Here is a 14,449-nt window from a genome sequence, read left to right on the forward strand (position 1 = left end):
CATGTTTGAAACATGATCACTGTTACAGTGAGTCTAACAGTTTACTCACAGTCAGAGCCAAACACATTCTAAGGATTTAATTTCAACTGTCAATAATTAGAATATTTTCCTTGAGATTATCACGCATTAATACCACTTAATACTACATACATATATTAATAATAAGTTTAATTTTTTAACTGGCATGTTCTACCACAAACATACTGAATATATGTCAGCCAAATAAACTCAAACTCAAATCAATTTCAACTTTTTACAATAGATCATTTAATTCATGTTTTAAGATTAATATTGATTTCAATATATGATACTTTAGTCAAACAGACTTAGTATGTCTTAGTTATATATACTCAACAAACTCAAACTCATTACGATTTTCCAACAATACAAAGGACAATTTATTGCATCATAAAATTCAATAATATTGATCTTATATTATATATACATTATATTTTTGTACAATAATACTGTGTGTTCAGTCAACGAATTCTCTCAGGCTCACAGTTGAAGAGATTCTATGTAAACAGTTTCCAGTGAGTCTAAATGTAATTCATTTGACATTATTTATGATGTAGAAATGTATTTTATTGGCTGTGTTTCTAAGCATGTCCAGCCATCTTTGTTTCTCGCTGACCTCTCTATACTGACCTCCAACCTGTTGAAAGTCAGCTTCCCAACCACTCAGCTGTTCCATCTCCATCCTCTCAAACCAAACTGGGAAGCCTGGGAAGACTGGTTCAGTACAAACACAAACACACACTAGACTTGTTGTGATTCACTCAGCCTCAGAAAACTGAACAACATTCTGTTAGTGACAATTTTTCCTTTTAATTTTTAAGGAAGTCTTCTAGCTTTTACTTGGAAAGGGGGACACACCAAGGGTGTCTGTTGTCATCCTTTTTATTTGCCTCAGTGCTTGAGCGCTTTGCAGAGACAGAAGGATGACATGTAAATATTTCATGTTATATCCCTCTATGCTGACGATATCCTGCTTTTTACTTACTTACTTTACTCCTGAAAATGCTCTTACTACTTTTGTAGATTTATTAGAAAGATTCAGCATATTTTCTGGATACATTATAAACTTGACACAGGCAGAGGATTTACCAATAGGACACTTTAGTAATGAGGGATCATTGGGTTAAAACATTGGATTATCTATCTACGTGTAACCATAGAGAGAAATTTCCAAACAATACATGAGAGCAATTTTACTCCAGTCATGCAAAGAGTGATAAGAAATGGAAATAAAAATTGCCTCCTTTCATCCTAACATCCACACCTAGCTCCTGCATATCTTTAGGATATCACAGGTAAACATAATCACTTTCATGTTTCTGTCACAGAGTTAATGAATAATATAATAATAATATCCATGGAAACACAGCTGAGTTGGTAGACAGATCTTTATTGTCTTAACATATCAAGAATCATATCTGCGAGCAGGAAAACATTACTTTTTTACTTTTTAAAGATGTAATGAGTCTGGTGAGACAGACAGAGAGAGAGAGAGAGAGAGAGAGAGAGACTACAATACTGAGTGCAGACTGAGAGCAGTAGCAGAGTAAAACCAGTAGCAGAAGTCCCAGTGAGTCAGGTCAGGACTGGGAACACCGGTCTCTCCTCAGTGTCTCCGAGAGCGGAGACTGGGAGCCCTGGGTGGCCTCACAGGTCACAGAGCCCACCTTCCTCCACTGCTCTGCAGGGAGCCTCAGGGTGCTGCTCCAGCTGTAGCGGCCGTCCTTCTCCGGCACCCCGGGGCTCCTGCTCTCCTCCCAGCTGCTGCTGCTGCTGCTGCCGTCCACCTTCCAGGCCAGCCTCCAGTCTGAGGGGAAGCCCTTGTTGGCCAGGCACATGAGCGTGGCCTTCCCCTGCTGCAGCTCCACGCTGGAGGGGGGCAGCACCGTCAGGGTGGGACGGACATCACCTAGGAGACACCGATCAGCTTAGAGGACAGGAAGGCTGCGGCTGTCAATCAATCACCGGGCGGTTTGACACCTTTACTGTGTGAGAGTGGATTTTCCCCTTTAAGGACTTTCTGTCAGATGCTTTTTATGCTCCACCAGTCACTCACTCACACATTGTTTCACTTCCCTTTAAGAAGCCTCTCATGCATATCAGCACAGAAAGAGTCCTCATATGACCACGAATATATCAAACTACATAATAAAAGGAGTACAGATTTGGAAACATTTTAAAATTTCTTTTCTAAATCAGCAAACATTTCTAACTGTATTTTAAATTAAACTAGAAACTGGAAAAATTGCAAACAAATTGGATTACAAATACATTTTTAAATAGGATTTTTTTCTTGAGGTTTGTTGAAACATAACTCTGCGTTTCTGTAAAGTTTAAACCAAAAAGAAACATGACCATAAAATTAGAAAATGTCGAAATAGCTTTTGAAACCGTACGCCTACTTGAAGCGACAAAATAAGACATTTGTCTACATTTTCAAATATTCACAAGTTGTCAACAATCATTTAAGTGAAAATTGAAGATTAAAAAGCAATTTTGGAAAGTAGTAATGTTTTTCATTTATCTTTTCTAAAGGTCAAGTTGTTGACTTTTCACAGTATGTCTACAATGTGTAAAAACAAAAGTGTAGTCAAGCAGCTGTAAGTTAGACTCCATGGTTAAGGAGAGAAACAGAGAAAGGAAAGCTAACTGTAAGTGATGTAAGTCAACACACTGGATATTTATATCTACTTCTAAAATTCAGACACAGGAATAAAAGCCTTAATAAATAATATGATGTTTAAAATTTGTGCAGAAACTTACTTCCAACATCCAGTCTGGTTCCTCCACCAAAAGTGTTCCACAGTGATACAAACTCATTGAGCCGCCGTACAAAAACCTCTCACTCTAGAGAGACACGGCTCTCTCACTTTGTCAGACAAAACTAAAACTACAAGCCCTCAAGAAGCAACTTTATATTAATCGTTAGGAATACATACTTTCTCCTCTGGCCCAAGTCTCACGATTATTAAATTGTCCATTCGGATTCATTTTATTAAATTGTTTGTTCATTGGTGGAAGGAATTTCTCATTTAAAAAATACACATCAACATAGAAAATTAAATACGTAGCTTTCTAAATTACATTGAATATGTAACAAATTAAAATGTAGCTCATGGATTACGAAAAACATGAGATAGGTTACTTACTTCCAACATCCAGTCTGGTTCCTCCACCAAAAGTCAACCACAGTGATACAAACTCATTGAGCCGCCGTACAAAAACCTCTCACTCTAGAGAGACACGGCTCTCTCACTTTGACAACAACAAACTCACCAAAATCAGGCTGAATTTGTAAAACCTAGCTAGCTCATGTAATAACTAGCTAAATTATCACAAATAGCACAACATTCCTACATTAATCACTTTTGGTTTGTATACTGTTAAATTTGTCTTGTAGTGATATTTAATTCTCTAGCAGTGAACTTAAACAAGACAAAAGAAATTCTTGAAAAACACTTGTTTATAGACATCAAACCAAATCTACATATTAATTAGATTAGATACATTGATAATCAAGAGTTTGTTAAATTGATTGATCCATTTAGAAACAGCATCATCAGAGTAATCCAAGTCCCTGTTGGAGTCAGTCAGAGCATTTCCATAGAGAGCCACTTTGCATCAGCAGCACCATGCTCCAGTGCTCTGGGAGAGTTTATAGTCCTGAGAGTTGAACACTGGATGACTGACAGCTGTCCTTCATGACAACAGAAGCCACAGAAATCCTCCTCATCAAAACATGACTTTGATCTCCATCCTCATCTGGACTCTCCTCTGCTGCTGCTTCACAGGTAAAGTCCAGAGAATCAAACTCCTCTCCTCTATGAACATCCGTCCCTCTGAAATGAAGCGGAGAAAACGATGACGGTGGTTTATGTTTTTGTCTCTGTATCCTCAGAGTCCAGAGGCCAGGTCACAGTGACTCAGCCTGGAGCAGTGAGGTCTGCTCCGGGAGGCTCCGTCACCATCAGCTGTCGAACCAGTCCCAAGGTTTATAATTCGGGCAGCACCCATCTTTTATCCTGGTACCAACAGAGAGATGGAGAAGCTCCTAAACTCCTCATTTACTATGCTAATCAGAGAGTATCAGGGATTCCAGCTCGTTTTACAGGCAGTGGATCAGGGACTGACTTCACTCTGACCATCAGTGGAGTCCAGGCTGAAGATGCAGCAGTTTACTACTGTCAGAGTTTCCACATTATCAACAGTCAAGCTCTGTTCACACAGTGATAAAGCGTCGTACAAAAACCTCCCTCAGTCAGACTGAACTGACTGCTGCAGCTGGAAGCTACTGCAGGAACTGATACAGACACACACACACACACACACACACACACACACACACACACACACACACAACATCCCAACAGGGAACAACTCACCCTGTTTCTGTGGAAATTAGTTTCTGATATGAAATGTTATTGTCTTTTTACTATTATGCAGAGGTGGAAAGTAACTAAGTATATTTACTCAAGTACTGTACTTAAGTACAATTTTGAGGTTCTGGCACTTTACTTGAGTATTTCCATTTTGTGAGACTTTCTACTTTTTCCTCCACTACATTTATCTGACGGCTGTAGTTATTAGTTATATATAGTTATATCTATTAACTATATGTATAGATATATAGTTATAGTTATATATAGTTATGTAACTTATACTTTGCAGAATAAGGTTTTACATGCAAACATATGATAAGCTTATAAAATATGTTGCATTGTTAGAGTTTAAACTCCCCAACAGTCCGTGGCGGCCGGCCCATTGGAGCGCAGTGGGCGGCGCATCAGTTGATTGACAGGCAAAAAATATATATATTATATATATATGTGAAGAGTTTTCCTATAATAATGAAATCGGCAATGAGGAAATATGACTTAATTTCTCTATATGAAACTAAGAGTGAATTTATAATTTAGACTAATATGTAGTAGTAGTTTGTATTATCATTCATGTTTTGTCAATCAATGAGGTGAGGTGATCTGGATCCTTGGAGTAACAGTATGAAATATTTTCAGTAAGTAATTCAAATCTATAACTGCATAAAAATACTTTTATTTAAATTCATTACAGAAGATCAAATTTGAGCATGCAATGCAAAAATGAATTAAAATACACAAATATTAATCATAGAGCACACCTCATCAAGAATATACACAACACCATTAAATTCAAAACAAACATGTCTTTTTCTCTCTCAGAACACACACACACACACACACACACACACACACACACACACACACACACATAAACAGTCAAACAACTCCTCCAAGTAGAAGTTATGGACCCTGAAACATCTGATGATGAACATCTGACTGTGTATGAAAGAAACTTTGTACAAAATGGTCAAATCAAATGTATTTATAGAGCACATTTCTAATGGTGCAACCCAACATGATTTAAAGCTGCAATAAGTGACATTTTCTGACCACTAGAGGGCGACAAGAACAGCAACACATTTGTAAATAAACTCTCAGCAAAGCCACGTCTCCCTCCCTCCACTGCACTAGAGGCAAGACAATTATTATAATAAAGCACAAGAAAGGAAATATAAAATTATACAACAAATATATTTGATTCTGATTCTGTTTTTTTTTTTACCATCATATGAATACAGCATTATACCAGTCAAGCCCACCATCTATTGGATGTGGATGTGTTTACTGGATGTGTGACGATGCATTACATAATCATTACATAACTGTCTCAAACTATCACCAGTAATTGTAAACTCCTAGTCACTTTACCCTGAGACAAGCTCAGTCTCTGTGGATTTAATGGAACCACTGTTACCATTAAGAAAGCAACATAAAACATCTGTTATTTTTATATTAATATCCATGCATGGAGACACAACTGATTTTGTGGAAAAGTCTTTATTGTCTTAACATATTAAGAATAGTGGCGTTACTGTTGTTGCTGTCCAGGCACATGAGGGTGACCTTCATCAGCTTAGAGGACAGGAAGGCTGCAGCTGTCAATCAATCACCAGGCGGTTTGACACCTTTACTGTGTGAGAGTCGATTTTCCCCTTTAAGGAGTTTCTGTCAGATGGTTTTTATGCTCCACCAGTCACTCACTCACACATTGTTTTAGCCTGATATTCAGACTGAACGGCCATTTCGTTCCCACTTCATTATTCAGTCTGACATTTCCTCCTTGTTAGCCATTTTCTGTGTGGGGGGGTTTGATTTTCCCCGAACCGATCACTAGTGACTGACGTATCCGGCCGCTCTGACGTTATTTTCAGTTACACTGATGCTGGGCGTATTTACTAACTTTACCAAGAATGTCGGTCGTTTTTGACAAAAAATATCATCTTTGTAAAGACAATATGTTGGTTAAGGAATGATTTCAACAAATATTATTCTGCCGAAACGCCAATGAAAAACCCGTTGCACGAACGGTTCAAACTTTAGTCCCGCCCACAAAGGCTCTGATTGGTCCGATCGTTTTTCCGATGGAGAAATCGCCGTTGAATAGAGCAACACCAGACTCTCTGAATCACTCGACAAATCTGAAGAGTGGGCGGGTCGCGATTCAGGAGTCGGGAACCAGGCTAACATTGTTTCACTTCCCTTTAAGAAGCCTCTCATGCATATCAGCACAGAAAGAGTCCTCATATGACCACGAATATATTAAACTACGTTGGAAATAAATTAACAAATTCAAATTAGTTTTGTTCACTCACTGTGAAAAAAACCCCAAACTGATTGAAATCATCTAAACTTTCAATTTATGTCCCAAATTTACAAGATTAATAACTTTTTGTTTGAGTTTGTGTTCGTTTGTAAAAATGTAGCTTATATAAATGCTTAGTCAAGAGTTTGTTAAATTGATCGATCCATTTAGAAACAGCATCATCAGAGTAATCCAAGTCCCTGTTGGAGTCAGTCAGAGCATTTCCATAGAGAGCCACTTTGCATCAGCAGCACCATGCTCCAGTGCTCTGGGAGAGTTTATAGTCCTGAGAGTTGAACACTGGATGACTGACAGCTGTCCTTCATGACAACAGAAGCCACAGAAATCCTCCTCATCAAAACATGACTTTGATCTCCATCCTCATCTGGACTCTCCTCTGCTGCTGCTTCACAGGTAAAGTCCAGAGAATCAAACTCCTCTCCTCTATGAACATCCGTCCCTCTGAAATGAAGCGGAGAAAACCATGACGGTGGTTTATGTTTTTGTCTCTGTATCCTCAGAGTCCAGAGGCCAGGTCACAGTGACTCAGCCTGGAGCAGTGAGGTCTGCTCCGGGAGGCTCCGTCACCATCAGCTGTCGAACCAGTCCCAAGGTTAATGCTGGTCTCTACCACGATTTAGCCTGGTACCAACAGAGAGATGGAGAAACTCCTAAACTTCTCATTTACTATGCTAATCTGAGAGCATCAGGGATTCCAGATCGTTTTACAGGCAGTGGATCAGGGACTGACTTCACTCTGACCATCAGCGGAGTCCAGGCTGAAGATGCAGCAGTTTACTACTGTCAGAGTTACCACTATATCAACAGTCAGCGTGTGTTCACACAGTGATAAAGCGTCGTCCCAAAAACCTCCCTCAGTCAGACTGAACTGACTGCTGCAGCTGGAAGCTACTGCAGGAACTGATACAGTTCACTGAGGACACACACACACACACACACACACACACACACACACACACACACACACACACACACACACAATTGAGAATTCATGATGTTGTTCATGGTGTCTCTACCAGTTTTCCTTCTGAAGTTAAAACAGCCCACCTCCCACCTCAACAACCTGAAAGTTCCCCCAAATGAAGAGGACAGATCCAGTGAAGAAGCCCAATCAGACCCATTAAAAGCACAACAACATCTAGCAAAGTAAGCTGTAAGCTCTCACCATCATGCAGTCTAGCTTTAGAACCGGTTATGGGTGTGTCTCTGCAACACTTAAAGTGTTAAACGACATCATATGTGCCATCGACAGCAAAGAGTACTGTGTGGCTGTATTTATTGACCTGGCAAAGGCTTTTGATTTTGTGGACCACTGTATCCTGCTTGACAGGCTCAAGGACATAGGATTCACAGAGGAATGTCTGGCATGGTTCAACAGCTACTTCTCTGGTCGTGTACAGTCTGTGAGAGCTGAGGGTTTCCTGTCTGACACACTGTCCCTGTCCATGGGTGTCCCTCAGGGGTCCATTCAAGGTCCAACCCTATTCAAGATCTACATAAATAATGTTGCTCATGCTGCTGGCAGCTCTCACATCCACCTGTATGCTGACGACACCATTTTGTACACATCCAGCCCCTCCCTGAACACTGCCCTGACTTCCCTGCAGCACAGCTTCAACAGTATCCAATACGCCTTCTCCAACCTTCACATTCTCCTAAATACTAAAAGAACAAAATGCATGGTCTTCAACCAGAACCTACCGCAAGTCGCCTGCCCCCTCAAAATCTCCTCCCTGGATGGGTCAGAATTTGAATTCGTCAACTCCTATGAATACCTGGGTATCTGGCTCGACAGTTCACTCTCCTTTCAAACTCACATCAACACGCTGCTCTCCAAAGTCAGAGCAAGAATTGGTTTCCTGTACCGTAATAAAGCATCTTTCACCCATTCTGCAAAGCACACCCTGGTTAAGATGACCATTCTCCCAATCCTGGATTATGGCGACTTAATCTACAGGATTGCCCCCAAAAACCTTCTCAATAAACTGGACGTCATCTACCACACTGCCATCCGCTTTGTCACCGGTTGCTTTTGACTTTTGGTCCATAGTACATAGATTTTTGTTGTTGTATATACTGTATATATTGTGATGTCTTAAATTTGTCTAATGTTGTTATGTACTTGCTGTATTTATGTGTTAATGTCTTGCACCGTCTTGCCTTCTGTTTCTGCCTCTTGGCCAGGTCGTCATTGTAAATGAGAATTGGTTCTCAATTGACTTATCTGGTTAAATAAAGGTGAAGTCTTTTTCTTGAAGGAAGGGAATAGTTGGGTGAACACATGTATCTATTGTACAGACACTGAGTCAGGCCAGAAGAGGGGAATGTGGTGTCAGACTGTAGAAGGAAACCTTGGCATCAGAAAACAAGGCAACAGTAAACATGTCGTCCCACATGAATTACGAAGTCCCCACCTCGGCCAATCACCTTGTTTTGAGCTGTAATTGTTCTTTTGCCCTTGGGTCAATCAATGTGCTTTTGAATGCTGGAGTGCAGCAGATAGATGCATTAGTTTCCCAAGTTTGATCAAAATCATATCAGTGATATCTGCAATTTTGTGTGGGACACATGGATGAGTGAACAAACCAGGTAATGTGTTCCCCCTTCAGCTGATCAGTGTAATTTTGAAAATGTGAGAATGCAGTGGTCAGATGCATCATTCCCCCAAATTTCCCCCAAAAAGCAAAATCCATCAAGTAAACAAACATTGTAATGCCCTCCTTACTCCAGCACAATTGGAAAAATTCCAGAATGTTTTAATGAGACGCATCATTCCTTTAAATTTCCTGAAAATTCTGATCAGCAGCGTCTGAAATATTGTGCGTGACGTACAATTAAACTAAGTTTATAGTGCCCCCCTGAGGCTGACCAATGTAATTATGGAAATGCTGGAATGGAGCAATAACTTGCATCATCAACTGAGGTTTCATCAAAAACCAATCAGTGGCATCTGAGATATTGTGCATGATGGAGAGACGGTCAAATGTACCGTCCTTAGTCCTTCCTCCAATTTCATTTTGGGGAACCATAAAGCCAAGCCACTGGATTTAAAGACTAACTCCAAAAACAGGGAAACTCCTGAAGACATGGGAAACTCATTTGAAAGCAGTTTTTAAATCAGAGTTGCAGACAAAATAAAAACAAATACAACCCATTAAGATAAACAATGAAGATGCCAGGTTTTAATTTAAAAAGGGATTGTAGAAGAATCATACAGTCAAAAACAAGAGGAATAGGTGAAAACTAATTAAAAGCCTGTGTGTAATAAATAGTGTTTCTATCCTGATGGGAGTGTGGGAGTGGTCTCTTCTAGGATGACAACGCTCTGACACTTTATTAAGACCTTCTATTAATCTCATGAACATGAGGATCATTTAAATAGTCAATGCTCCCAGCACTGAGGGGGAAACACCATGATATGCTCAGGACAGCTACAGTTCACTGACTCTGTGTGTGTGTGTGTGTGTGTGTGTGTTTGCATATCAGTCCTGCCTCTCTGCTCTCCACCCGTTAAGAGGCCAGTGTTGATCAGTGGCTGTCCAGGCCTTTCAGAGCCACTGACACGCCGGCAGCACAATGATGATGTCACAGATTCTACTGCTGGGCACCCTGGGGCTCCTTGTTCAGGGTGAGACTCTCTTCTGAAAACTTTGCTTCAGGATGCAACCAGGTTTACCAGAATGATGTTCTGCTATGATGGAGAAACACTGAAACAACCAGCATTTACCTTCTTCCATCTATTCTCCATGTTAAAGAAATTATACTCTTCTGTTTTGATATTGATCATCTTTCTCCAAGCTGTATTTGTTTTAATAACCCTTCTCCTCTTTTTCATATTTTCTAGATTCAACAGGAGAAATCATTCTGACTCAGTCTCCTGAATCTCATTCTGTTGAACCAGGACAGACTGTCTCTATCAGATGTAAAACCAGTACCAGTGTTGGGAATTGGCTCAACTGGTACCTTCAGAAACCTGGAGAAACTACTAAACTTCTGATTTATACTGCTACAACCCGTCAGTCTGGGGTTTCAGATCGTTTTAGTGGGAGTGGATCTGGGACTGACTACACTCTGACCATCAGTGGAGTCCAGACTGAAGATACAGGAGTTTACTACTGTCAGCAGAGTAGCAGCTCGTTCACACAGTGATACAACGTCGTACAAAAACCTCCCTCAGCTGGAGAGGAACTGATCTGACTCAACAGCTGCAGAGACACTAAAACATTAGAGGTCTCACCACAAGGGCAGTTCATTATTTCTAAAGATCACTATTAAAGAATGTATAAATCAATACTTTAGTTAACATGAACACCATTAGTAAATGATTACCAGACACATTAGTTAACTGTTAGTTAAGGGTTAGTTAATGCTTTACACTTTACAATAAGGGTACATTAATTAAGGGTTAGTTAATGCTTAATAAGCATTAACTAACCCTTAATTAATGTACCCTTATTGTAAAGTGTTACCGATTTAATTTTAACTGTCATGAATAAGGATATTTTCCCTGAGAGTTTAAGGCATAAATACTCAATTTTAATAATATATATTAATAAGACCTTTCATATTTGAGCTAAAAGATCCTGAACATATTTCAGTCAAATAAACTCAACAAATTCAACTCTAATCAAAGAAGTTTAACTCTTTTAACTCTAAAACTTAAGATTTAATTCCTAACATTATGAGATTAATATTGATTTTACCATACTTTATTCAACAGACTATGTCTTACTCATACAAACTCAACAAGCTTAAAGTCATTAAACACATTACAATTATGCAATAACAGAAATGACAATCTAACGCACTATTAAATTCAACCATATTGTTAATATACAGTATAATGATAATATCAATATATTATATTTTTGTTCAATCATACTGTGTTTCAGTCAAACAATTCGCTGAAGCTCACAGTTGAACAGATTCTATATGAACCAGTGAGTCTGAATATAATTCATTTGATGTTATTTAGTAAGTAGAGATGTATATTCTTTGCTGTTTGTATGTCCGTTAGTCCAGCTCTGTTCATGTTTGACCTCCCCATGCTGACCTCTAACCTGTTGAAAGTCAACTTCCCAACCATTCAGCTGTTCCTTCTCCACCCTCTCAAACCAAGAAGAAGATTGGAAGATTGGGAAGACTGGTTCAGTCCAAACACAAATACACACTAGACTTGTTGTGCTCCAATCAGCGTCAGAAAATCTAACAACATTGTCAATAATGTTTTCTTTACATTTTTAAGGAAGTCTTCTAGCTTTTACTTGGAAAGTGGGACACACAAGGGTGTCTGTTGTCATCCCTTTTATTTGCCTCAGTGCTTGAGCCCTTTGCAGAGACAGAACGCTCACATTTAAATGTTTCAAGGATCAAAACTAGAGATCACACTAACGCTATATCCCTCTACGCTGATGATATCCGGCTTCTTATTTCTGATACTGAAATTTCTCTTACTACTTTTGTAGATTTATTAAAAAGATGCAACATGTTTTCTGGAACCCTAATCCTGTAAACCTAAAAACATTGGATTTGCTATCTAGATGTAACTATACAGAGAAATTAAGACAGCATCATAAGATAATAGTTTTATAATAATAGTTTCATAATAATACCCATGGAAAAAACTGATTTGGTCAAAAGGTCTTTATTGTCTCAATGTATCAAGAATATCGGCATTACTGCGAGCAAGACAACATTACTATTTAAAGATGTAATGAGTCTGGTGACAGAGAGAGAGAGAGAGAGAGAGAGAGAGAGAGAAAGAGAGGGAGAGAGAGAGAGAGAGAGAGAGAGAGAGACAGAGAGAGAGAGAGACTACAGTGCTGAGTGCAGACTGAGAGCAGTAGCAGAGTAAAACCAGTAGCAGAAGTCCCAGTGAGTCAGGTCAGGACTGGGAACACCGGTCTCTCCTCAGTGTCTCCGAGAGCGGAGACTGGGAGCCCTGGGTGGCCTCACAGGTCACAGAGCCCACCTTCCTCCACTGCTCTGCAGGGAGCCTCAGGGTGCTGCTCCAGCTGTAGCGGCCGTCCTTCTCCAGCACCCCGGGGCTCCTGCTCTCCTCCCAGCTGCTGCTGCTGCTGCTGCTGCCGTCCACCTTCCAGGCCAGCCTCCAGTCTGAGGGGAAGCCCTTGTTGGCCAGGCACATGAGCGTGGCCTTCCCCTGCTGCAGCTCCACGCTGGAGGGGGGCAGCACCGTCAGGGTGGGACGGACATCACCTAGGAGACACCGATCAGCTTAGAGGACAGGAAGGCTGCGGCTGTCAATCAATCACCGGGCGGTTTGACACCTTTACTGTGTGAGAGTCCATTTTCCCCTTTAAGGACTTTCTGTCAGATGCTTTTTATGCTCCACCAGTCACTCACTCACACATTGTTTCACTTCCCTTTAAGAAGCCTCTCATGCATATCAGCACAGAAAGAGTCCTCATATGACCACGAATATATCAAACTACATAATAAAAGGAGAACAGATTTGGATACATTTTAAAATTTCTCATCTAAATCAGCAAACATTTCTAACTGTATTTTAAATTAAATTGGAAACTGGAAAAATTGCAAAAAAATTGGATTACAAATACATTTTTAAATAGGATTTTTTTCTTGAGGTTTGTTGAAACATAACTCTGTGTTTCTGTAAAGTATAACCTAAAAACAAATCATGACCATAAAATTAGAAAATGTCGAAATAGCTTTTGAAACCGTACGCCTACTTGAAGCGACAAAATAAGACATTTGTCTACATTTTCAAATATTCACAAGTTGTCAACAATCATTTAAGTGAAAATTGAAGATTAAAAAGCAATTTTGGAAAGTAGTAATGTTTTTCATTCATCTTTTTTAAAGGTCAAGTTGTTGACTTTTCACAGTATGTCTACAATGTGTAAAAACAAAAGTGTAGTCAAGCAGCTGTAAGTTAGACTCCATGGTTAAGGAGAGAAACAGAGAAAAGAAAGCTAACTGTAAGTGATGTAAGTCAACACACTGGATATTTATATCTACTTCTAAAATTCAGACACAGGAATAAAAGCCTTAATAAATAATATGATGTTTAAAATTTGTGCAGAAACTTACTTCCAACATCCAGTCTGGTTCCTCCACCAAAAGTGTACCACAGTGATACAAACTCATTGAGCCGCCGTACAAAAACCTCTCACTCTAGAGAGACACGGCTCTCTCACTTTGTCAGACAAAACTAAAACTACAAGCCCTCAAGAAGCAACTTTAGATTAATCGTTAGGAATACATACTTTCTCCTCTGGCCCAAGTCTCATGATTATTAAATTGGCTATTTGGATTCATTTTATTAAATTGTTTGTTCATTGGTGAAAGGAATTTCTCATTTACAAAATACATTTCAACATAGAAAATTAAATACATAGTTTCCTAAATTACACTGAATATGTAACACATTAAAATGTAGCTCATGGATTACGAAAAACATGAGATAGGTTACTTACTTCCAACATCCAGTCTGGTTCCTCCACCAAAAGTCCACCACAGTGATACAAACTCATTGAGCCGCCGTACAAAAACCTCTCACTCTAGAGAGACACGGCTCTCTCACTTTGACAACAACAAACTCACCAAAATTAGTCTCAGTTTGTAAAATCTTGCTAGTTGACATAATAACTAGAAAAAATATCAAACTATGCCACAAATTTCCAACATTTGTCACTTTTGGTTTATATATTTTTACATTTATTATTTTATTTGTAAACTTAAAAAAAAG

The 14,449-nt window shown here is 39.3% G+C and overlaps 3 pseudogenes; 1 reads left to right on the plus strand and 2 right to left on the minus strand.

Moving 5' to 3' along the window:
• Positions 1-1,519: 1,519 nt before the first annotated feature.
• Positions 1,520-3,176, minus strand: LOC144542832 (Ig kappa-b4 chain C region pseudogene; annotated as a pseudogene).
• Positions 3,177-3,879: 703 nt separating this feature from the next.
• LOC144542905 (Ig kappa chain V region K16-167 pseudogene) lies at positions 3,880-4,248 on the plus strand (annotated as a pseudogene).
• An 8,117-nt stretch (positions 4,249-12,365) lies between these two features.
• Positions 12,366-13,841, minus strand: LOC144542940 (Ig kappa-b4 chain C region pseudogene; annotated as a pseudogene).
• Positions 13,842-14,449: the final 608 nt, after the last annotated feature.

The sequence above is a fragment of the Centroberyx gerrardi genome, chromosome 19 (genome assembly GCF_048128805.1).
Source record: "Centroberyx gerrardi isolate f3 chromosome 19, fCenGer3.hap1.cur.20231027, whole genome shotgun sequence".
NCBI lineage: Eukaryota > Metazoa > Chordata > Actinopteri > Beryciformes > Berycidae > Centroberyx > Centroberyx gerrardi.